This window comes from Bos mutus, chromosome 19 (genome assembly GCF_027580195.1).
Source record: "Bos mutus isolate GX-2022 chromosome 19, NWIPB_WYAK_1.1, whole genome shotgun sequence".
In the NCBI taxonomy this organism is placed as follows: Eukaryota; Metazoa; Chordata; class Mammalia; order Artiodactyla; family Bovidae; genus Bos; species Bos mutus.
The window spans coordinates 35,662,447-35,689,488 of NC_091635.1; the positions used below are offsets into that span (position 1 = coordinate 35,662,447).

The following is a 27,042-nucleotide window of genomic DNA, read 5'->3' on the forward strand; positions in this document are numbered from 1 at the left end:
ATCCTAAAGAAAATCAACCCCGAATATTCACTGGAAGGACTGATGCTGAATCTGAAGCTCCAATACCTTGGCCACCTGATGCGAAGAGCCGACTCACTGGAAAAGACCCTGCGAAAGATTGAAGGCAGGAGGAGAAGGGGACGACAGAGGAATGAGATGGTTGGATGGCATCACTGACTTGATGGACATGAGTCTGAGCAAGCTCCAGGAGATGGTGAAGGACAGGGAAGCCTGGTGTGCTGCAGTCCATGGGGTCGCAAAGAGTCAGACGTGACTGAGTGACTAGACGACAACAACAAATAAAGACTGAAATGCTGCCATCTGCAGCAACACGGGTGGATCAGGAGATGATCCTACTAAGTGCAGTAAGTCAGAAAGAGAAAGGCTTTAAAGACAGAGACTGTATTTGCCTTTTTCAAACATATATCGCTCATGAGATCTATGAAACTAAAACAGACTCATGGATGGAGAACAGACTTGTGTTTGCCAACGGGGGACGGTGGTAGAGGAGGGATGGATTGGGAGTTCGGGATCAGCCATTGCAAACTCTTATATTTAAAATGGATTAAAAAAACAAGGCCCTACTGTATAGCATAGGGAACTATATTAAATAACCTGTAATAAACTGTAATGGAAAAGAATATGAAAAAAATATGTATGTGTGTAACTGAATTACTTTGCTGTACATCAGAAACTAACAGAACATTATAAATCAACTACACTGCAATAAAATTATAAATAAATAAATAACTTTCTGACACATCTCAGGCTTATTCTAGTGACCTGGAGAGAGATTCTATCAACTGGTATTTTAAGGCTGAGTGGTGGCCCTGCTCTTGCTCTCTAGGCAGTTGGTAATCCTTTCATCTCTCTGCATATCCTGCTAAGGGAGGCAATGCCACGATAAAATATAGTTCACCGTGTATTCAAAGAGTGGGGAGAAAAAAGGACGTAGAGACAAAATGATGAACCAGAATGTTATTCTTCACAGGATTCTTTTTTTCATCTTTTTAAATTGTGGTATATAAATACTTAACAAAATTTACCATTTTAGCAATTTTTAAATGTACAATTCAGGGGCAGCAAGTGCATTCACAATGTTTGTGCAACCATCACTACCGTCCATTTCTGAATTTTTTCATCATTTCAAAAAGAAACTCCATCCCTATTAGAATAGCAATTTTCATCCTCCACCCAGTTCCTAGTAACCTCTAATCTACTTCCTGTCTATGAATGTGTCTATTCTAGACACCTCATATAAATGAAATCATACAATGGGTGTCCTTTTTTGATTGGTTTACTTCACTTTAGCATCATGTTTTCAAGGTTCATCTATGCTGTAGCATGTGTCAGAATGTTATTCATTTTTAAGGCTGAAAAACATTCCATTGTATGTGTATACCATGGATACTTCTTCATTCATCTACTGATGGGTATTTGGGTTGCTTCCACCCTCTGGCTATTATTGTGACTAATGCTGCTATGAACAGTGCTGTACAAGTATCTGAGTCCCCGCTTTCAATTCTTTCGAGTTCACACTTATACGGGGAATTGCTGGATCATATGAAAAGTTGGCTTAAAGCTCAACATTCAGAAAACGAAGATCATGGCATCCGGTTCCATCACTTCATGGGAAATAGACGGGGAAACAGTGGAAACAGTATCAGACTTTATTTTTCTGGGCTCCAAAATCACTGCACATGGCGACTGCAGCCATGAAATTAAAAGACGCTTACTCCTTGGAAGGAAAGTTATGACCAACCTAGATAACATATTGAAAAGCAGAGACATTACTTTGCCAACAAAGGTCTGTCTAGTCAAGGCTATGGTTTTTCTTGTGGCCATGTATGGATGTGAGAGTTGGACTGTGAAGAAGGCTGAGCGCCAAAGAATTGATGCTTTTGAACTGTGGTGTTGGAGAAGACTCTTGAGAGTCCCTTGGACTGCAAGGAGATCCAACCAGTCCATTCTGAAGGAGATCAGCCCTGGGATTTCTTTGGAAGGAATGATGCTAAAGCTGAAACTCCAGTACTTTGGCCACCTCATGTGAAGAGTTGACTCATTGGAAAAGACTCTGATGCTGGGAGGGATTGGAGGCAAGAAGAAAAGGGGACGACAGAGGATGAGATGGCTGGATGGCATCACTGACTCGATGGATGTGAGTCTGGGTGAACTCCGGGACTTGGTGATGGACAGGGAGGCCTGGCATGCTGTGATTCATGGGGTCACAAAGAGTCGGACATGACTGAAAGACAGATTTGATCTGATCTGATCTGATGATAATTCTATGTTTAACTTTTTAAGGAACCACAAAACTGTTTTCCACAGCAGCTGCACCATTTTATTTCCAGCAGCAATGCACAAGGATTCCAATTTCTCTGCATCCTTGCCAACACTGGTCACTTTCTGTTTTTTGTTTGTTTGTTTTTCAATAATAGCCATCCTAACGGGTGTGATGTGGTCACATGACATTTTAAAGTCAATGCTCATTTCTTTCTTGTATCTCACTCTTGAAAGGCTCATTTTAAGTGGTGCTTGGGCACGTGAAATCGGTCTTCCAAAAAAAAGCACTGAGCCAGCCCTGGGAGAGATTTCAACTCTACCATTTATTTACGTCAGAAGACCTTTCTGATAAAGCACTGATGAACTGAGATGGTTACTTTTCAGGGGGTTGGAGGGTGTCCCTTTGAAATGCTCTGTCTGCAAACAGAAGATGAAAATGCAACAAATCCCTTTAAGTCAAAAAGGCCCCAACATATTCACAATAGTTACATCACTCTATAAGGGCACCACAGAGAAGCAGCTATGAATTATTACCTTAGGGAGTCTGGGTGTGGGGGGTGGTGGGCATGACCTGAAAAGGCACTTCTATTTCTGTTATAGAAGCTGCATACAGCATTATTTAGATGGCCCAGCCAGGAATGCAGCAAATTACAGAATCACAGTGTAGAAGGCAGCAAACAGTCCTGTAGAACTTACTTACGAATCAGATGTGTATGACTTATAGTCAAAGATTTGAGGCAAGAAAAAAGCCATTCTTGGTAATTTGCCTTTATTGTGTTTTTCTTACAGTTTAAGTCACTCTTTATTTTATTCTAGGTGACAGCTACTCTTGAAAAAGTAATCCTGGAAATGACTTTAAACTCTGCAGTAGATTTAAGTAGTTTTGTGTACTTGCTAGTTGTTTTTTTTAAGTACACAATTCGGTAGTTTTTAGTTTATTCACAAGGTTGTGCAACCGTTGCCACTATCTCATTCCAGAGTATTTTCATCATCCCCAAAAGAAACTCCACACCCATTATTGCTAACTCCCCATCCTCCCCTCCTCCCAGCTCCTGCAACCACTAATCTACTTTCGGTCACTACAGATGTGTCCATTCTGGACAGTTCATATAAATGGAATCGTACAATATGTGTGACCTTTTGTGACTGACTTCCTTCACTTAGCGTACTCTTTCTTTCTAAATTGAAGGATAGTTGAGTTGGGCTTCCCCCGTGGCTCAGCGGTAAAGAATCCACCTGCAATGCAGGAGACACAGGAAACAGTGGGTTCGATCCTTTGGTCAGGAAGATTCCCTGGAAGAGGGTATGGCAACCCCCTCCAGCATTCTTCCCGGGAAAATCCCATTGACGGAGGAGCCTGGTAGGCTGCAGTCCATGGGGTCGCTAAGAGTCGGACACGACTGAGCGACTTCACTTTCACTTTTCACTTTCATGCAATGGAGAAGGAAATGGCAACCCACTCCAGTGTTCTTGCCTGGAGAATCCCAGGGACAGCGGAGCCTGATGGGCTGCCGTCTATGGGGTCGCACAGAGTCAGACACGACTGAAGTGACTTAGCAGCAGCAGCAGCAGTATTCCATATAGCGCATTTGCTTTATCCATTCATCTGTCAATGGACATTGAGGTTGTTTCCATGTCTCGGCTATTGTAAACAGTGCTGGCATAATGCTTTTGCGATTCATCCATGTTGTACCATGTATCAGTATTTCCTTCTTTTTTAACTACCAAATAATATTCCACATGTGTTCATTTATCACTTGACAGACATTTGGGTTATTTCCACTTTTGGGCTATTAACGAGGAATGCTGCAATGAATGTATGTGTACGAGTCTTTGTGTGGACTTGTTTCCATGTCTTGGGTAGATACCTAGGGGTGGACTTGCTTGGCCATATCTATGTTTAACCTTTTGAGGAACTGCCAGACGTCCAAAGCAGGTGCACCATTTTACATTCTCACCAATAATGTCTCATACTTACGTTAAATAATTTTAAGTTACTTGTGGAAATAAGAAAATCAAACAATTGACTTCAAAAACCAAGAGTAAATTATGGGACAAGTATGGCCTTGCTTGCTCATGTCACCACATTTGACACCTGGGCACATTCAATCAACAGATACCCTGGGCAACTCTCCAGCCTGACGGTGTCTTTTCATTACTCTGGTGGGACAACAAAGAGCCAAACACGACACTACAGACGATTAGGAGCTAAGATAGCAGATCAAAGCACTAATTATATAACACACGTGGAAAGCGTGTGAGGGTCAGAAAGGGAGTGGCATGGGCTATAGATATCCAGGAGGGCGTCACACAGAAAATGGGGCTTGGCCTGTATGTGGAGAGACATTAGCCTGTTAAGAAGGAAGCAGGAGGAAGTCACAGCCTGCAAATAAATTCTGGACATTTACTTGCTCACAGCAAAACTTCACTATGTTCCAGGACCTTTGAAGACAGATCACAGAAAAATAAATCTAATTCAAAAAGATACATGCACCCCTATTTTCATAGTAGCACTATTTACAATAGCCAAGACATGGAAGCAACCTAACTGTCCATTAACTGATGAATGGATAAAGATGTGGTGTGTATACACACACACACACACACACACACACACACACACACACAGGAATACTACTCAGCCATGAAAAAGAATGAAATGCCATTCATAGCAACATGAATGAACCTAGAGATTACCATACTAAGTGAAGTAAATCAGACAAAGACAAATATCATACAATATATGTGGAATCTAAAAAAATGATACAAATGAAGTTATTGATGAAACAGAAATAAACTCACATAGAAAACACACTTGTGGTTACCAAAGGGGAAAGGTGGGGGATAAATTAGGAGTTTGGGATTAACAGATACACAGCTAATACATGTAAGATAACTAAGCAACAAGGATTTACTAGTGTAGCACAGGGAACTATATATTCAATATCATGTAATATTCTTGTAAGAAAGAATCAGAAAAAACTGAATCACAGAAATGAACACAACATTGCAAATCAACTAAAAAGGTGGTTGTTTGGGGAAAAAAAGAGAGAAAATGCTGCTACACAGTGCTAGCTAAGGCTGGGTAAAAGGACCCTGGGAAGTAAAGTGACTTTCCTCACTCCTTCATGCTGCTGACAGTTTTAGGTAGATGTTAGGAGTTTTTTTTTTTTTTTTTTTCCCAAAGATGTGGGAGATAGCAGTCTCAACAAGAGCAAGCAGAGACGAACGAGGTCACGGGGGAAGCTACCAGGGGGTACAAAATTAGAAGCTAAGAGTACAAGGGTTCTCACTCTACTCCTGGAAACTTCCTCCTACACAAATTCTGACACATGGCAATTAAAGGAAGCATACACACCCCTACAAGTCCTTGAGGTTTTAAAGTAAAAATTAATGAGTCCATCTAATTTGGACTCAGAAAACAGGTGGGTGGAAGAAATTCCTGCAGCTGACAGCTGATGTGACAGTTATTTCATGAAAAGGAAAAGAACTTCCCTGCCTGCCTTCGGATCTGAATGTTTCCAAAAGTGACTCTAAACCTTAGCCTGAAACTGATACACAGGACAGGCGCTGAATATAGATATTCTGTGGAGAAAATCCCTTCAGCTTCCCCAGTGAAGATGATGTGAGGGAAAAGGAGATGAAACATCCCCTTCTCTTCAACCTTCTTGAGAGCCCAAGAAAAGCAGCAGGCTCCTTCTCTGCTCAGGCACTCTTATCAGTTGAAATCAGACTTGTAAAGGCATTGTGGAAAATAAGAATCGCACACTGAAAGGTTTCATTAAGCTACTGCAATTATCTGAATCTAAATACACTAAAGTAATAAATGCTACCCTACCTTGTTGGCTCCCTCTCTGCCCAAGAAATGCAAAATCTACGACCTCCACGTATATCCTAGTGGACTACCTTAAAGGGCAACATAAGGCAAACCACAAACTCCTGTGCTCCCTCCTAGAGTGAGGTGGACTGTAACATTGAAAAATTGCATCTTTTCTGGTTTTCCTCCTCTCTGGCGAGCCTCCTCTCCATTCCCAGAGGAAGACATTTCCAGAACTGCTGACAACCCCCAGAGGAGGAAGGCCTTCCTTCCTCCTCTTGGGCAGATGGTATTTGCATACTGACATATTGTAAATCTAGTCACCCAGGTAACCGGCTCCGGTTAGCAACAGCGCGATGAAGGTCAGCTTGATTCCTTCTAAAATTAGAAGTCAGACCAATTGGATTTTTAACTGTTCAAGGTAGGATGCCCAGTTAGATGGCAAATCTGATTCTGAAAGTGAATTTTTCAATTGGGAGATTCAGCACTAGTTAATAAAGGTAAGTTGGGGGAGGGAGAGGAAAAAAGGCAAGTTCGAGCATTTCAACATGATAATAACATAGGTTTGACATGTAGAAGATTTCAGTTCTGTGATTTTGCTGTTTCTGTGAATAATTCTTCTGACTCCAGACTCTGTTAGTAGAGCTGTTCATGGCCTTGGATCTCCCTTAACCGTCATAGGCGATTGGTCATTAAGGACTGGTAATTCCATGCCTGCCCTCTCAGGCCTTCTACAGTTGGCTGCCCCCAACTGCACTGTGGTCCCTTCTCTCTCTGCCCCATCTGTTCTTCCTTCAAAGTCAAACAAACCCTTTTTTCCCAATCTCTTTTTTTTTCTGCCCACATGGATCCCTCCTAGCTGGGATTTGCCCCCTTCTCTTCTTGTGCTCCCTTCTCTTCAACAATATGTGAACCGAGAACTTCCAGATGTTCAAGCTGGATTTAGAAAAGGCAGAGGAACCAGAGATAAATTGCCAACATCCACTGGATCATTGAAAAAGCAAGAGAGTTCCAGAAAAACATCTACTTCTTCTTTATTGACAATGCCAAAGCCTTTGACTGTGTGGATCACAAAAAAGTGTGGGAAATTCTTCAAGAGATGGGAATACCAGACCACCTTACCTGCCTCCTGAGAAATCTGTATGCAGGTCAAGAAGCAACAGTTAGAACCTAACATGGAACAACGGACTGGTTCCAAATTGGGAAAGGAGTACATCAAGGCTGTATATTGTCACCCTGCTTACTTAACATCTATGCAGAGTACATCATGCGAAATACCGGGCTGAATGAAGCAAAGCTGGAATCAAGATTGCCTGGAGAAATATCAGTAACCTCAGATATGCTGATGACACCACCCTTAGGGCAGAAAGCAAAGAAGAACTGAAGAGTCTCTTGATGAAAGTGAAAGAGGAGAGTGAAAAAGTTGGCTTAAAATTCAACATTCAAAAAACTAAGATCATGGCATCTGGTCCCATCTCTTTATGGCAAATAGATGGGGAAACAATGCAAACAGTGAGACTTTATTTTCTGGGCTCCAAAATCACTGCAGATGGTGACTGCAGCCATGAAACTAAAAGACACTTGCTCCTTGGAAGAAAAGCTATGACAACCTAGACAGCGTATTAATAAGCAGAGACATTACTTTTCCAACAAAGATCCATCTAGTCAAAGCTATGGTTTCTCCAGTAGTCATGTATGGATGTGAGAGTTGGACCATAAAGAAAGCTGAGCGCTGAAGAATTGATGCTTTTGAACTGTGGTGTTGGAGAAGACTCTTGAGAGTCCCTTGGACTGCAAGGAGATTAAACCAGTCAATCCTAAAGGAAATCAACCCTGAATATTCAATGGAAGGACTGATGCTGAAGCTGAAGCTCCAATACTTTGGACACCTGATGGGAAGAACTGACTCACTGGAAAAGATCCTGATGCTAGGAAAGATTGAAGGCAGGAAGAGAAGGGGACAACAGAGGATGAGATGGTTAGATGGCATCATCGACTTGATGGACAAGAGTTTGAGCAAGCTCTGGGAGTTGGTGACGGACAGGGAGGTCTGGCATGCTGCAGCCCATGGAGTCGCAAAGAGTTGGACCCCACTGAGCAACTGAACTGAACTGACCATGGAGAGCGATGCTGGATGGGCTTCAAGGAATGCATGAAGTGTTCACAATTTTCCCCATCCCCCACTGTTAACTTCTCAAAGGATCCACATCTCCTAAAATGTTAAGAGTCACTAGCTATCTAATTACAGATGGTGGGAATTCCCTGGTGGTCCAGGGGTTAAGACTTTGCACTTCTACTTGCAAGGGAGTACAAATTCAATCCCAGGTCAGGGAAGTAAGATCCAACATTCTGTGTGGCGAGGCCAAAAAAACAGTAATAATAATTACAGATGGTATCTACATCAGTATTTCCCAGAACGACTTCAAGGAATGTCAGTTCCATAGGATGCTAAACAGTGGGGAGAAAAAGAGTTTCACACTCACAAAAGCTTGGGAAACACTAGGCCAAGCAAAGTGGAACAGGTGTTTCTAACATGGGCTTTCTTTGCACCTTAGCTGTACTGATGTGTACTGCAAACCACTGATTTCAGAGAAAACTCTTTCTCAGCAGACACTTCTCAATGCCCGCTCGGTGGACCCAGGAAACCCGGGCTTTTCTTCTAATCACAACTACCAAGTCATGCACTGCTTTGTGTTGGGTCTTTCATTACTCTTTTGAGCTCTTTATTTTTTATTCCATGTTTTTAACAACCTTTAGAAATCCTATCACTGTACTTATCACCTTATGCTGTACTCACTTTATATCATTTTATATCCATCTCTCCTTAACTGAAAGCCGCCTACGAGTGGAGTACACACCTGGATATCATATCCCCAATGCCAAGCTCCAGACTTAGACACTCACTATATGCAAATGACTGACGATGAATGAATGACTGATTGAGCTTATCTGCCCAACTGGATAACAAGCTCCTTCAGAATATAAGCTACACTTTAGACCTCCCTGTGTTGCATTTAGAAAACAACTTTTCATATGGCAAAAGAGTCAATAAAATTATGAAAATTTAAATCCATTCGAGAATATTTACCAAACTTATGCCCTGGGCACGAAGGATATTAAAGTGATAAAGTACAGCCCCTGCAATCAAGGCGCTTACATTCTGGTAAGGGAAATAGATATATAAACAAAAAAATGATGATAAAATATAAATACTCAAAAAGGAAGTGCAAGCTGCCTGGAACACAGGATGGAGCCCTCAGATACATGTCTGCCTGTGGGAAGCCAGGAGGGGTCAGCACTGTGATGAGGAATCTGTCATCCGGGCCTGACCACCCAGGTCCTTGTCTGGTCATTTTGGGGGGAAATTGGCCAAGAGGCTGCTCAAGTTGAGGTAGTGTTCACCCTAGCTATGGTCTCAAATACAAGAGGGGTTCCAACTCGCCTCCTCAATTGAAACTGGTGGGCCCTGTTGCCCAGGGGGAGCTGTACGAGAGCCAGGCAGGCAGTCTGCCTCCACTGTCCGCACCTCCACAGTCCATCAGGGTCTTTTCCAATGAGCCGGCTCTTCGCATCAGGTGGCCAAAGTACTAGAGCTTCAGCTTCAGCATCAGTCCTTCTAATGAATATTCAGGGTTGATTTCCTTTAGGATTGACTGGTTTGATCTCCTTGCAGTCCAAGGGACTCTCAAGAGTCTTCTCCAGCACCATAGCTTGAAACCATCAGTTCTTCAGCACTCAGCCTTCTTTATGGTCCAACTCTCACATCCGTACACGACTACTGGAAAAACCAGAGCTTTGACTATATGGACTTTTGTCGGCTTTTTAATACGCTGTCCAGGTATGTTACAGTTTTCCTTCCAAGGAGCAAGCGTCTTTTGATTTCCTGGCTACAGTCACTGTCTGCACTGATTTTGGAGCCCAAGAAAATAAAATCTGTCACTGTTTCTACTTTTTCCTCTTCTATTTGCCATAAAGTGATGGGACTGGAGGCCATGATCTTAGTTTTAATGCTGAGTTTAAGCCAGCCTTTTCATTCTCTCTTTCATCCTCCTAAGAGGTTTTCTAGCTCTTCTTCCCTTTCTGTCACTAGAGAGGTACTATCTGCATATCTGAGATTGTTGCTATTTCTCTAAGTAATCTTGACTCCAGCTTGTGCTTCCTCCAGCCCAGCATTTCGCATGATGTACTCTGCATAGAAGTTAAATAAGCAGGGTGACAATGTACAGCCTTGACGTACTCCTTTGCCCATTTGGAACCAGTCCATTATCTGATGCCCAGTTCTGTTGATTCTTGACCTGCATACAGGTTTCTCAGGTGACAGGTAAGGTGGCCTGGTATTCTTATCTCTTTAAGAATTTTCCACAGTTTGTTGTAATCCACACAGTCAAAGACCATGGACTGCAGTCCACCAGACTCGCCTGTTCATGGAATTCTCCAGGCAAGAATACTGGAGTGGGTAGCCATTCCTTTCTCCAAGGAATCTGCCAGACCCAGGGATAGAACCTGGGTCTCCCATACTGCAGGCAGATTCTGTACCATATGAGCCACCAGGGAGGCCCAGATGCCTGTTAACATTTCCATTACTCAAGAAAAGCTGGAAATCTAGATTTTTATATTAACATCCTAACTTCTAAATGCTGGCTGAAATAAAAAACAACAACAACCTACAACACTCTATAAATATGAGAAATTGAAATATTTATCCACATTAGGTTGTAACCTCTGATTATGTGTAACTCAGTTACAATAAAGAGAGAAAACAGATATGCACAGAATAATATTGGCAAGTGTTATCTTCAGAGCCAAGCTGTCTCATTCATGTTTGAGTCCCAGGACAATCATGGCAATAGAGAAGGTATAAGAACACAGTAAATGTTTTAGCATAGCTCCATTTTCAAAGGCTTTCTCCATATCCTTCACCGTCTCAGTAGTGATACTGGCCAGAAAGCACAAATCAGAAAACAATGAGTACACTTTATTAGAGCAATAATAATACTAGTGTTTCCTGAATGTTTAGACTAAGAGCTTTACATAACAACTATTCCATTTAATCCTGAAGGCAACCCTTTGTTGTAGACAATTTTACCAACTCAGTTTTCAAATGAGGAATCTGGGGCATAGAGAAGTTAGGAAAATTATCAGAGGTCACACAAATACATGGAGCAATTGGGAGTCACCCCAGGTCTTTGCCACCAAGAGTCCTGGGCTGGGCATCACTCTAACTCTGAGGCAGGAAGGGGTGGTCAGCACAGGGTCTGGAGGGAAGCAACAGATTTTCCATCCTGGCAGGTAGAGCTCAGAAATGAGGAATTAAAGTGCATAACCAAGTAGAAGTCTGGGAAAGAATTCAAAGAAATACAAATGGCTGATAAACAAGTGAAAAATGTTCAACTGCAAGTATTCGGTATGACTCCAGAATTTTGCAATGGGAAGACAGGTAAAAAAATTTTTTTTCACACAAACTAATACATTTCACCTATTAGATTAGTAAAGATGAAAAAGGCTTGCCAGTGTTGGTGAGGTGGAGGGGACAGATCCTTGACCACACTAGTGGGAGAGCAAAGGGAGAAGATGATTTTGTCTGTTAAATTTTAAGATGTTTGTTATCATTTGACCTAGTTACTCTATCTAGGAATATATCCTAGAGAAACTCTTTTGCATTTGTGCAAAGATTTACATGCTTCAGATTATTCATTGCTCCATTTATGCAATAGCACAAAGCTGGAAAAACTCCAATTGTCTATCAATGGGACCAGTTAGATAAATCAAGGTAGATCCAAATAGTGAAATACAATACAGCCATTAAATCATGAAATAGATCTCTATTTGCCAAAATGGAAAGAGGCCCCAGATGCATACTTAAGTGAAGAAAAAACAAAGTGAGCTGCAAACAGCAGGTAAAGCAGAAGTTTCAGTAAAATGCACGTGCATGTACTAGTATATGAATTGGTAAGAAAAATTTTAAAAATTATCTGTCAGTTGTTAATGATAATTACCCAACAGGGGATTGTGGGAAATGTACTTCTGGTAAGGTTTGAAGTTTTTATAAAAAGCATGTCTTTTTCAATTAAAGAAAGAAGTTAGTATGGAAAGGGTGACCCTATGTTCAAATTTTGAGGCAGGATTCCAATTCCTGGGGTGGACAATAGAAAAAGGAAGCGACTTGAGGGTGTTTCTGGGAAAGGGCAGCTGCACAGGGTGTGCACTGCACAAGAACACCCTCTTGAGTTGTACAGGGCTTGGGGCTTTAGATAGGCTCTTAGTGGCTCAGATGGTAAGGAGTCTGCCTGCAATGCAGAAGACCCGAGTTCAATCTCTGTGTGAGGAATATCCCCTGGAGAAGGGAATGGCAACCCACTCTAGTATTCTTGCCTGGAGAATTCCATGGACAGAGAAGCCTGGCAGGCTACACGCCATGGGGTTGCAAAGAGTCCGACATGACTGAGCAACTAACTGTTAACTGAAACAAGAACTCAGAAAGGTAACCAAAGCAAAAGTCTTGATATCTATTCAGGACAGGTTATTAAAAGGCGGCCCAGAGAAGAGAGGGTAGAAGTTGCCCCAAATAGGCAGAACCTCCTATCTTTTCAAAGTAATTTGCAAAGTTCTGCATAAAGTGTGATTGTGTCTTATTGAAGTAAATCTACCTTCAATTTGAGTGGATTGGGTTCTAGAATTTCCTTTTCAGGTTAAAGTGTTTTAAAGCTCCCACAGAAATAACGTCACTAGGTCAGGCTGGGAAAGACTAACTGATCCATAATTTTCCTAAATAAAAGCCCAACCACCATTCTAATAATGTTTTTAAAGAAATGTACTGAGTTACAACAGGGGGTGAGGAAATGAGGAACTTAATTCCTCTTCCCTGCCCCCAGGTAAGTGTGAATGTTCCCCAAAGTATGTTCTTCTTACAACTAAAGGATGTGAATATATGTTCTACTTTAAAATATTTTTTCTTTTGATCAGAGAGCTCCATAATCAAACAAGTCTGGGAAAAATTGGTTCAAACCAAGTTGAATAGGTTTTATTTACTTTTTTTAGTTCTTAATTGTGGTAAAATATTCATCACAGAAATGCATTTCCTGCATTGGCAGGCAGATTCTTTAACCAATGTGCCACCCGGGAAGCCCACGTGTCATTCTTTCTGTGTATCTGCTATTGATATTTTGCCCTCCGTTCAAGGCCCCGCTTCCATTCCACCTTTTCTGGGAGGTGAAAATAGATCTTTGAAATGGGGATGATTGGGCCCATCCCCTTGAATCCTACAGAGCTGGGCTATATCCTTAAAAAAACAACAAAATCATATTATCATCTAGTTATTAAGTTGATTTGTTTTTCCTATAAAAAAATTAGAATATGTAAAAGTTTTTTTTTTTTAACTCATCTAGAAGTAAACAATAGTAACATTTAGGGACATATTCTTTTTAGTCTTTTGAAATCTTTTTAAGCTAAATTAAATTGAATATATCACTTTGTAAAGTGTTTTCTAACTTAATATATTATTGTCAGCATTTCCTATATCTTTAAATATTCTTCAAAATATTTTTGGAGAAGGAAATGGCAACCCACTCCAGTATTCTTGCCTGGAAAATCCCAGGCAGGCTACAGTCCAAAGGCTCACAAAAACACAACTGAGCACACCATGCATTCTCCAAAAATTATTAATGGCTGCATAAGGTAGCCCGCTGTACGGACATAATTTAATGAATTCCCAACTACCAAAAAAGAATTTAAAATTTGTTTACTCCAGTGCATTACACATAGTAAGTATTCAGAAGATATTTGTTGAATTGAATTTTATTATCAATAGCAATAGCCAATTCCTCTGAACTTACTCCAGCATTCAAATAGCAAATAAATTATTTATTTATTGGCCGCAATGTGAAAGCTTGTAGTCCTAACCACTGGGAAACCAGGGAATTCCTGAAAATAAATTATTGAAGTGGAAAAAAAGTTGTTTTAAGCTTCTTTGATAACATGGACTCACAGAATTTATAAACTTTAGTCTGAAAAGCAAATTAGAACTGAAGAAAGCACTGCTTTCCCCAGCCCACGATGGCCACCACATCTTCTTCCAAAGACTGAAACCCATAAGTAAGGCAGTGATGTGAACAAAACCAACAATATCGTAAATCTACAGAGAGACTGCATGTTCAGAAAACGTCTATACATCTTCAGTATCGCCTAATCTAGAAATTTGTGAAAATCCTACTTCATCTTTTTTCATTTATCCTTTCTTCAGTATATCTCATCACATTAAAATATACTGACTTTTTTCAGTTGGTAAAAGCTAGTTAAATTGCATTTATGTACTTGCTCACAATCAAGTGAACTTTCAGTATCACTAATTAATCCACCTGTCACTTAGTTGTATCTCCCAAGCACGATGATTTAAGGAAGGAAGGAGAGGAAATGGAAAGGAACTGAATGGGACTGAGATCAGCCCAGTGCCCATGAGGGCAGGAAAGGGGCTTCAAGGATGGGCTAACAACAGAGGGCCAACGACTGGACAAGGCAAAGGGCCAAACAAGCCTTGAGGGACGCCCCAGTGCTAATTAGGCAAGGAAGTCGCGTTGCTGGCCAGAATACAAAGAAACAACAGCAAATAAATTTGGGAAGAAACGTTACTCCACAAGTTTACACATGGCCCAGCTGACATTTGTGTGAAAAGGTACATATGCAGAGGTTCAACCACATCCTTTTCTTCAACTACTATTTGAAGATCTCCTCTAGAAGCCTAAGAAGCACCAAAATTAAGAGCTCAAAACAGGATAAATCAAGGTAGAAAAGATCTAATGGTATACATGGAAACCAGCAAAATAGTTATGTCTAAGTAATGGAAGTACAAAATACTGCCTGAAAATAAAAATTGTAGCAGACAATGCCAAAAGTACTAATAATTTTCTGAGTGCTACATATTATAGTAGGTGATAGTGGCTTGAAGAAACATAAATGAAGAAGGGGAGGAAGAAAAAACGTACTGCTCCACGTACTGATTACACTGACTTTGGTAATCAGAAAAAGCAAAGGTTGAGAATGCTTTTGCAAAATTTAAAGGCAGAATTAAAACAGGATGTGAATTTTCAAGTCACCAGAGAAAATATAGTGCATAGAGCAAATAGCCAATGTTAAAGGATAAGTAAAAATAAAATAAGATGAACTAAGATCATACTATTAATTTTAAGAAGATACTATACTTCCATATTTAAAGGAAATAACTTTCATACCAGGTTGAAAAAACACAATCCAGTGACACTTTGCTTATAAGAGACAGGACTAAAAGAAAAATGGTTTCTAGACAGAAATGGTCACAGTAAAAGGATGATCAATGATTTGGCAAACAACGAACAAAATGAACTGACTTCGATTCATTATAACAGAGGCTATATTTTCTTTTTATGTGCTCATGGAACATTTATAAAAAACTAACCATATAGTAAACCACAATAAAACCTACATAAATTCCAAATGGAACTACATTGGACTCACTGTCACACCTTCCCTCATCCTCTAAAAAACTCACTTAAAACAGCAGAAGTCTAAATCAAAACCGTAATTCTTGGAAACTTAACAAAATCCTTTTTGATAAACTTTCGGTTATGGTAGAAATGAAAACTACAGCCAAGAACAATTAAAAAATAGAAAATAACAATGAGAACACTACATATTAAATATTAGGTAATACAGGAAAAGTTGTTATCAGAGGCAAGATAAACCGATGGGAACATGACTATTATCTAACTCTTAGGTTGCTTAAAGCAACCTAAATCCAAATTCAGATGCCATTTAAATACTGTATGTATTCACTGTGTGTACATACAAACATATACACATTAGAGAGAGAGGGGAAGGAAGGGAGGAAGGGAGGGAGGAGGAAGAAAAGACGCTCCTACTGCCCTGCAGATGCCGGATTTGCCGGCACCACGGGTGCGGCCGCCCTGCTGCGCCTGTGCCGTTGGGGCAGAGAGGAAGCGGCTATTTCTACGCTCAGTGCTCAGAACCGTGGGCACTAAGAATGGTTTGTAGCTGAACATCAGTGGGAAAAAAAAAAAAAGACACTCCAAAATATTGAGTGAAAAAAAATTTAAAGAGTAGCATCTCTGGGTTGTGGAATTTCTTGCTTTCTGAGTTTCCTAAATATTCTCAATGAGAATGTATCACTTTTATAATCAGAACAAAATTAAACAAAAGCACAACAGAACATAATTTAGTCACTGGAGGGTAGGAACAAAACAAAACATCTTGCCAAAATAATCCAGGCACTTAAAATTATCTCCTTTTCTTTGACTTTTAAGCACTAGCCTGTTGATGGTTATTACTAGCCTGGTTTTATTGTTTCAGCACAATTCCATCCTCCGGTCTTGTGCCTGAACCTGTATGGTGTGCACAGGTTGACAACTCCTAACCACTGCTGCCTATTTAAGGGAAGTCAAGTGTTCAGAAAAGTGGGAAACCACAGACAGTCCACTGACTGCTATGTTTTAAGGTTAACAGTGTGACAGGACAGCACCTGCATTACAGAATTGATGGGAAAAAAATAAATGGCTGAAGAGAATTTCCTCTTTTGTTAAGTGTTGTTTTGGGGTTTTTCGGTTGCTTATTTGTTTAAAAAAAACAAATAGATGGGAGTTAATGTAAATGACACTTCAAATATCAGAAGCAACCCCAGGCAGCAATTCAAATCCACATAAAAAAAAGTGTCAGTAAAGGTAATAATGTAATTTAAAAAATAGTACAAACACATATTTTTCCTTTCTTAACTGATTTAGTGCAGGATATAGATACAGATATAGATATATGTATAGTTACAGATATCTTCTCAGGTGGCAGAGCAGTATAGAATCTGCCTGCCAATGCAGGAGACACAAGAGACACAGGGTTGATCCCTGGGCGGAGAAGATCCCCTGAAAAAGGAAATGGCAACCCACTCTAGTACTCTTGTCTGGAAAATTCCATGGACAGAGGAAACTGGTGGGCTACAGTCCTTGGGGTCTCAAAGAGATGCACATAACTGAGCAAGCACTCATGCATAGAGATATACATGCAGATAGACAGACAGACAGATAAAAGATAGATGTGTGTGAGCTCAGAAGTATCGAACCCACTGCAACCCTCTGGACTGTAGCCTGCTAGGCTCCTCTGTCCTTAGGATTTTCCTGGCAAGAATCCTGGAGTGGGTTGCCATTCCTTCTTCCAGGGGATCCTCCCAACCCAGGGGTCAAACCCACATCTCCTGCATCTCCTGCGTTGCAGGCCGATTCTTTACCACTGAGCCACCAGGGAAGCCGTGTGTGTGTGTGTGTGTGTGTATACTTCGCTTTGCTGTATACCTGAAACTAATACAACATTGTAAATCAACTACACCTCAATAAATTTTTTTCAGAGAAAAGCAGTAGTATAAAACAGTATGTCTAGAAGTGTACTATGTTGGGTCTATAACAGAAATGTAGTATATTTGACAATAAGTGCACAGAGGAGATGAGTATGAACAAAGCTATATGAAAGTAAGGAAATGGTACCAGATGGTAACTCATATCCAAGACACCAATGAAGAGAGCCAGAAACAGTAAATAAGTAGGTTACTATCAGATCAGATCAGATCAGTCGCTCAGTCATGTCCGACTCTTTGCGACCCCATGAATCACAGCACGCCAGGCCTCCCTGTCCATCACCAACTCCCAGAGTTCACCCAGACTCATGTCCATCAAGTCAGTGATGCCATCCAGCCATCTCATCTTCTGGCGTCCCCTTCTCCTCCTGCCCCCAATCCCTCTCAGCATCAGAGTCTTTTCCAATGAGTCAACTCTTCGCATGAGGTGGCCAAAGTACTGGAGTTTCAGCTTTAGCATCATTCCTTCCAAAGAAATCCCAGGGCTGATCTCCTTCAGAATGGACTGGTTGGATCTCCTTGCAGTCCAAGGGACTCTCAAGAGTCTTCTCCAACACCACAGTTCAAGAGCATCAATTCTTCGGCACTCAGCCTTCTTCACAGTTCAACTCTCACATCCATACATGACCATAGGAAAAACCATAGCCTTGACTAGACGAACCTCTGTTGGCAAAGTAATGTCTCTGCTTTTGAATATGCTATCTAGGTTGGTCATAACTTTCCTTCAAAAACGTTTTTATTGAAGAATGGTTTATCTACAATATTGTATTAGTTTCTGTTGTACAACAAAGTGAATCAGTTGTACATATTTATATATATGCATTGTTTTTTTTAAGATTTTTTCCCATATAGGTCATTACAGAGTATTGAGTAGAGTTCCCTGTGCTATACAGTAGGTTCTTCTTTTATACGTCAATTTTATATAGTAGTATGCATATGTCAATCCCAATCTCCCAATTTATCCTTCCCCACATTTCCCCCTGATAACCATGCTTGTCTTCTACATCTGTGACTCTATTTCTGCTTTGCTGTAAGTTCATTTGTATCATTTTTTAGATTTCACATATAAATGATATCATCTGGTATTTGTCTTTGTCAGAATTACTTCACTTATATGATCATCTCTGTGTCCATCCATGTTGCTGCCAATGGCATTATTTCAATCTTTTTTATGGCTGAGTAACATTCCATCATATATAAGTACCATATCTTTATCCATTCATCTGTCAATGGACATTTTGGTTACTTGCACATTTTGCTTATTGTAAATAGTGCTGCTATGAATACTGGAGTGCATGTATCTTTTCAAATTAAAGTTTTTTCCACTTATATGCCCAGGAGTGGGACTGCTGGATCATATGGCAGTTCTAGTTATAGTTTTTTTAAAGGAACTTCCATACAGTTACCCATAATGATTGCACCAATTTACATTCACACCAACAGTGTAAGAGGCCCTTTTCTCCACACAAAGAGGGACAATTTATAATGATAAAAGGGCCAACTTCTCAGGAACATACAATTATAAATATGTATGCACCTAAAAGAGCTCTGAAATACATAAAGCAAAAATTAATTGGAGAAATAGATTAATATTTGAAGACTTCGAAACTCCATCTCAATAATGGACAGAATCGTTAGGCAGAAGTTCAGCACGGAAACAAAAGACTTGGAACGCCAAAAATCTACCAGACCTAACATAACCACAGAACATTCCACTCAACACAGCAGAATACATTCTTTTCAGTGCAGAAGGAACAGTCTCCAGAAAAGACCAAATGGTAGACCACAAAACAAGCTTCAATACATTTAAAAGGACTGAATTCATTCAAAGCATGTTATCTGACAACAATGGAATGAAATTAGAAATTCGAGAAATTCACAAATAGGTATGAATAAAACAACTCACTCTTAAGCAACCAATGGGTCAAAGAAGAAATCACAAGGGAAATTAGAAATAAAAATTAAGACAAAACATATCAAAAAGTATAAGATATAGTTAAAATAGAGAAAAGCAGCAGAGAAAAATCAATGAATCCAAAAGTCGGTGCTTTGAAAAGATCAACAAAATTGACACTCTTTTAGCTAGATTGACCCAGAAAATAGATGACTTAAATTACGAATATCATTAAACACTGCTTTGCTAGAATATGTTTTCCAGGTCCTTTTGCCCCAGGGTGGAGAATGAGTTCTAGAAAGATTTTTAACTATTTCCTTATAACTTTTTAGCAGAGGCTTAAAATTGTGTTCTTCAATAGTTTTGCGCATGTAGCTGCCAGTTCCTGGAACAGCAAAACAATTATTACCTCTGTGCCTTTTTAGTTGCTTTAGAAAAGACCTGTTTGGCACCAACCTCAGAAAACAGGAAGAGACAAGTGACTTTTTTGTGTTTTGTTTATACTGTGTTGTCATGTTTTCATTTCTGTAAACTTCCAGGCAGATACAAAGTAAAATAAAAACAACTTATGTTGAATAGAGTGGTCAAGTGGTCCTATTCCTCTGGGGACAGATGCTCCACAGACTCCTAGATTGAAGAAAATACCAGGGTTGTAAAAAAGTTACCAGAAACCCTTTTCCTTTCAAATCAGAGTCCATTCCCTTTGCTAAGCTTTCGTACACTCGTGAGTGAGAGGAAGTGGTTCAATGTATGATAATTTCTCCCAGTTCCTGCCACCTTCTGTCCAGTTCTACAAATGGGAAATCCAAGGTGTCATCTTTTATACCTCCCTACTCCCCAGCATATCCCAGAGATTTATTTCTCAATAACTCTCACCTCCACTGATTCTCTTCATCCCACAGCTGTCGCCCTGGTCAAAGATACAACCATTTCTGGACCCCATAATAGCTTCCAGAAAGGAGTGCTTGAATCCACTCCTGTCCCTCTCCATTTCTTTCCCCTCACTATAAATCTGTTTCTTTTTTTTACCACTCCTGTCCCTCTCCATTTCTTTCTCCTCACTATAAATCTGTTTCTTTTTTTAAAAAATTTTATTTATTTATTTTAATTGGAGGCTAATTACCTCACAATATTGTAGTGGTTTTTGCCATACATTGACATGAATCAGCTATGGGTGTACATGTGCTTCCTATCCTGAACCCCTCACCCACCTCCCTCCCTGTCCCATCCCTCAGGGTCATCCCAGGGTTGCTTCCCAAGACTAAACCCTTCAACTGCTCTTGGAATCAATCCCCAGGCTTCAGCGTGGCCCACGACAGATGCCCACCCTGATGGACTGGGTACCTCCTCTAACTGGAGCCTGTACCCTCCTCTCCTTTATAGTTTTGTGTTTGATATACTGGCTTACTCCCCTCCTCCTAGGAGCTTCTGAATGCGTGGTTCTCTCAATCTCCTTCCCTTTGAATAGTTAACATTATCTGACTGAGCTCACCAAACTTCTCCCTGAGTGCCTAAGACTAGATCCATTCTCCCAGTCACAGCCTCCTTACAACCTACTGTCCCTTCCTTCTTGAGAAAAGGTTAAGGTGGGACCAGGATTGACAAATGCACCAGCTCTCCAGTGGCAGACATCACTTACTGGTCAACAGCCAAACTGCCCCCAGAATCCTCTTCAATGGCCCCTAAAGATTGACCAGCCTGATGGTTTTATGTTTTAGTGCTTTTGTACCTGAGCCAACCTACTCCTTAAATATTCAATGTCCTAAATTTTTCAAACTCCTTAAGTAGTTTGCATTGTTACTCTCTCAAGCTACTTTCATAGATTTAAACCAAATTTGCATTACAATTTAAAGCCGGTTCCTGGAAAAGATTGTACTTTACTAAATTCCAGAGAGCTGAGAACAGCCTAGTGACTCTTAAAAAAAAAAAAAAGCACAAAATAAATCCTACAACACTGATTATGAGTTCATAAAAAAAAGAGAAGAAAAACACTAAGGAATAAATATTAATAATTCACAAGCCTATGATGCAGCTATGGTAATAGGATTATTTACTTAATCACACAAACTTTCATCTTATTACTTTACTGTTAGTCCATACAGTGTTTTCAGAGTGCTGAACGCTATGGTTCATCTAAGGGCTTCAATTACAACATTAAGGGCTAATGTTTACTGAACAAATTTCTTAATGTGCCAAAGACTGTCTAACAGCTTTCTGCACACTAATTCATTTAATCCTCCTTAATAACTCTGAGACAGGTGCAATTATGATCACCCCTACTGCACAGATGAGAGAACTGAGGCACAGGCAAAGCAGAAGACCAAAATTAGGATATTTTTAGACATGCTAGGATTGAAAAAGTTTCTCTCTCTTACACATTTTCTTACGAGGAACTTCCAAGAGGATATACCTGTTAGGGGAAGCACACTGACTGAAACTGCCCACCCTGGCCAGGCACCATAGTAATTATTTGCATGAGTTGTTCTACAACAGGAGGTCCTGGTAAGGAACACGGAACTAATAAGCCACCACCAACCAGAAGAGTTCAGGAAAGGTCAAAAGGAGGCTCCACATGTCCGACCACCTCCCAGAATCCTTCTCTCTGGCATCCATCTTGGCTGAACAAGGCGTGCACCACCAGGAAGGACTCTGAGTCAGAATGATTGGCTAAAGACACCCCGGAAACTAATCCCATCACCATAAAACCCGAGACTGCGAGCCACGTGGCAGAGCTATTCTTCTGGGTTCCCTCACCCTACTGCTCTCCACCCTGGTGTCCTTTCCCAATAAAATCTCTTGCTTTGTCAGCACATGTGTGTCTCGGACAATTCATTTCTGAGTGTTAGACAAGAGTCCAGTTTTGGGCCCTGGAAGCAGTCCCCCTTCCTGCAACATACCCATTCAAGAAGCTACAAAATAAGGGAATGGAACAAAAAGAGGACAAGAAATTCAATAAAATGATGAGCCAAGGCAATGAAATGATAAGGACACTGACTAGTGACTTGGGACAAAATGATGAGGACTCTGGGAAGTAAGAGGATGTCCTTTAATCACATAATGTGATGGAAATACATTATTTTTTGCCCACATGAAAAAGAAAGATAAGTAGAAACTCCAGGAAAACAAAAAAGCTGTAGTGGATAGTACAGAAAAGAGAATTCATTTGGACCCTGATACATGAATACTGATTTTTTTAAGTGGTCAGTGCGTTGTGGTTTTAATGACATAGAGAAAATAATATAGCCCTTGTGCCTGGATCTGCAGTGAAAATGTTTACACAGAAATAATCATATAAATGTTACTTACTGGTGTTCAAGTTTTAGAAGCAACCTAAAGCTACTTTAATTGAGACAGAATTCACAGATGATAAAATAACTCTGCTCCCTCCCGCCTCCAGCTTGAGGGATCTTAGTTCCCTGACCAGGGACTGAACCCAGGAACCGCGACAGTGAAAGTGCGGTATCCTAACCACTGGACCACCAGGGAATTCCCAAAACTAACTCTTTTAAAATACTAATTTCACTAGTTTTGAATACACGTACACAATGTTGTATAACCATGACCCCTGTCTAATTTCAGAACGTTCTCATCACTCCCAAAAGAAGTCCCACACCCATGAGCACTTAATTCCTACTCTCCCTAGCCTATGGAAACCAGTAATCAGTCTCTGTCTCTTTGGATGTGCCTGTTCTAGACATTTCATTTAAATGGAATCACACAGTGTGTGACCTTTTTTTTTTAACATGTGGCCTTTTGGGTCTGTTTTCTTACACTCAGCATGATATTTTCAAGTTTCTCCCATCTTAGAGCATGTATCAGTACTTCATATGTTTTCATGGCCAAATAATATTCCACTGTATGGATATGCCATATTTATCCAGAATGTCAGCAGGTAAAAATGAGAGAAAAGGTACTCAACATTATTAACCATCAGGAAAATGAAAATCAAAATCACAATGAGACATCATCTCAAACCCTTAGGATGGTTACTATCAAAAACACAGAAAGTGACGAGTATTCACAAGAATGTGAAGAAACTGGAATCCTTGTGGTGGGAATGTAAAATGGTACAGCTGCTATGGGAAACAGTATAGAAGAGAGGTTCCTCAAAAAATTAAAACGACCATATTCAGAAGCAATCTCACTTCTAGGTATATATCTAAGAGAACCGAAAATACAATCTCAAAGAAAAAAAAATTATTTCGGCTATGCTGTGTGGCTTGTGGGATATTCGTTCCCCAATCTGGAGTCAGACCTGGGCCCCCTGCGGTAGAAGTGCAGAGCCTTAACCACTGGACTGCTAGGGACTTCCTTCAAAGAAATATCTTACACCATGTTCACTGAAGCATTATTCACAACAGTCAAGACATGGAAGCATCCATCCAGCAATCCATGGATGAAGAAAATGTGTGAACATACAATGGAGTTCTATTCAGCCTTAAAAAAGCAATTTTGCCATATGCTATAATATGGATGAATCTGAGGACATCATGTTAAGTGAAATAAACCAATCACAAACTAGATAAATACTGCATAATTCCACTTAAATAAGGTATGTGAAGTAATCAAACACATAGAAGCAGGAAGTAGAATGGTGGACACCAGGGTTACCAGAAAATTAGTTGTCGTTTAGTAGCACAGTCATGTCCAACTCTTTTGTGACCCACAGACTGTAGCCTGCCAGGTTCCGCTGTCCACGGGATTTCCTATGGATCTTCTCTAAGGGATCTTCCCCACCCAGGGATCAAACCTATATCTCCAACATTGGCAGGTAGATTCTTTACCACTGAACTAACCACCAGGAAAGCCCACCCAAGAATGAGTACAGAGTTTTAACCATGCAAGATAAAAAAGTTCTAGAATTGTTGTACAACAACGTGCATAAAGTTAGTAATAGTATGCTGCTGCTGCTGCTGCTGCTAAGTCGCTTCAGTCATGTCCGACTCTGTGCGACCCCATAGACAGCAGCCCACTAGGCTCCTCTGTCCCTGGGATTCTCCAGGCAAGAGTACTGGAGTGGGTTGCCATTGCCTTCTCCGTAGTAATAGTATACTATATACTTAAAAAAAAAAAAAAAAAAACCCCCTTTTAAGAGGGTAAATTCAGGTTGTGTGTTTTACCACAATTAAAAAAAAAGCTGACAGAGGGGAGGACATATAGGGCTGAAGCAGGCATGGCTGTTAGTGGTGGGGAAATGGGCCTCGTGCTCAGCAGGGGGGCAGATCTTGAAGGAAAAGGAGAGATTAGGATCTTGTCAAAAGGATCCTTCTGGCCACCGTAAGGAAAACAGAGTTTCCCAATAGTCTTTCTCAATCACTAGAAGGTAAGTTCCTTGAGGAGCAAGTGGGGTCTTGTCTCTGGTATTAGCTAAGCTGGAGTTGTCAGGTTCAATGAAGAAAACTACAGGACATCCAATTAAATCTGAGTTTCAGACAAACAACACAAATTTGTTTAGAATCAGTATCTCTCATGCAACACTTGGGGCATATTTTTACTAAAAAAAATTATTTTTTCTCTGTAATTCAAATTTAACTGGGCATCCTATGCTTCATCTGACAAATCTATGGATAGCCAGTACATAGGGCGAATCAAAGAGAAGGAAACAGAAACAACTGGGAAAAAACAGCTCATGGAACACTGCTGGTAGGACTATGAGGTGTAAAGTCTTCTGGGAAGGCACGAAGGCAGTGTCTTCCCAAACTGAAGATATGCGTATTATGGAACAGCAATTCCACTTTAGGAATCCATCCTGGGAAAATGTTCACAACTGCACCAAAGACATAAAGAAACACACAAATGAATTTATGGAAATAGAGATTTATCTTATTTGCAATAAGCAAAAAACGGAAACTTCTAAAATGTTCCTCATTAAGGGAAGAGTTACATTTTGTCATCTACCTGATGAACTGCTGCGAAAAATAAAGTGGCAGATAAAAGTGTACCTGCAAAAAGACTTCCATTATAAATAAAGTTTTTAAAAAAATGAGTTTATCACAATGTGTCTTGTGTGGACATTCACATTAAAAAAAAAAAACAAAAACCAAACCTAGGTAAGTCTTTACTCCCAAGTTTGTAAATGCACAGAATAAAGTCTGAAAGGATAAACAGCATGTTTTTGATGTCAATAAACTCTGCAGAGAGGGACAGAATTGGTAAGGTTGAAAGAAGACTTTAAATATACATGGGAGCTCCCAACTTCCGCTCTTGCTCTTCGCAGAATCCGCCAGGGTCTCAGAGTCTCCCGCCTGTCGACGTTGTTTGGCAGTGCAATCAAGATGCCTCGTGGAAGCCGAAGCCTCACTTCCCTTGTGGCCCCTCCTGCCAGCCTCGCGCCTCAGATGAGAGCAGCGCCCAGGCCAGCGCCCGCAGCTCAGCCACCAGCAATGGCTCCACCATCTGCCGTCGGCTCCCCTGCTGCTGCTCCCGGCAGCCAGGTCTGATGGCCGAGGTGGCAACCACTGCTGCTGGTGTGGCTGTGGGTTCTGCTGTCGGCCACACTCTGGGTCACGCCATCACTGGGGGCTTCGGTGGAGGAAGCAGTGCTGAACCCTCAAGGCCTGACATCACTTACCAGGAGCCTCAGGGAACCCAGCCGGCGCAACTGCAGCAGAATGGCCCCTGCTTCTATGAGGTCAAACAGTTTTTGGAGTGTGCCCAGAGCCAGGGTGACCTTAAACTTTTCGAGGGTTTCAGCGAGGTGCTGAAACAGTGCAGATTGGCCAACGGATTAGCTTAATCAAGAAGTTCCAGTTGAAGACATGAAAAATCACCTCTCGTGACCATGTTGATTTAGCATTTAAAGTATAATTAGTAGTGAAGATGTGAAGTGTGAGACCACCCGTTAAACCTCTCCTTAATCATTAATAGCTTTTGTGCTTCATGATCGCAGTGGAAGAGAGCATTGTCACTATATAGAAGTTCACTGAGATGGTATTGAGTTTGGGATTGGGCAGAAGAGGCGGTTGTGGCCTCTTAAGTATGCTTTTCTGATGTTATTGTTTGTGAAATGATTAGAATAAAATGATTTTCTTTCTAAAAAAATAAATAAATAAATATACATGGGCTATTTGTGTTTCACTTTCAAATTAAAAAAAAAAAAATTACCCACTCATCCACTTTTGACATTATCACCCTCAACCTTCTCTTCTTTGTTCTAAACAGAAATAATTCTGCTAATCTCCTATGAAACACAAACTCTTCCAATCACCATGTATGAGTCTGTGTTAAAATCACTCAAGAAGTCTAACAGAAGTGAAAATGTTTTTTTTCCTAGAATGAATTGCACCTAACACTTTCAGGAGGGCTCAACCAGAGGGGAACAGTGAGCATTTTCCAAGTATCTTGCTGCTGCTGCTGCTTAGTCACTTCAGTCGTGTCTGACTCTGTGCGACCCCATAGACGGCAGTCCACCAGGCTGCCCTGTACCTGGGATTCTCCAGGCAAGAACACTGGAGTGGGTTGCCATTTCCTTTTCCAATGCATTAAAGTGAAAAGTGAAAGTGAAGTCGCTCAGTCATGTCCGACTCTTAGCGACCCCATGGACTGCAGCTCACCAGGCTCCTCTGTCCATGGGATTTTCCAGGCAAGGGTACTGGACTGGGGTGCCATTGCCTTGTCCATCCAAGTATCTTAGTGAACTGGAATGCAAAGGTTGACTCAGAA

At 40.7% G+C, this 27,042-nt stretch overlaps 1 protein-coding gene, 1 non-coding gene and 1 pseudogene across 2 annotated transcripts in view; 2 read left to right on the forward strand and 1 right to left on the reverse strand.

Annotated features, from left to right (window-relative positions):
* Positions 1 to 27,042, reverse strand: part of PITPNC1 (phosphatidylinositol transfer protein cytoplasmic 1) — a 264,102-nt gene that overhangs the window by 143,577 nt on the left and 93,483 nt on the right. The window lies entirely within an intron of this gene.
* Positions 16,000 to 16,133, forward strand: LOC138984011 (small nucleolar RNA SNORA43). The gene has a single exon (XR_011461372.1). It is a non-coding gene; the product is annotated as a small nucleolar RNA SNORA43 (small nucleolar RNA).
* On the forward strand, positions 25,656 to 26,363 carry LOC102281580 (coiled-coil-helix-coiled-coil-helix domain-containing protein 2 pseudogene; annotated as a pseudogene).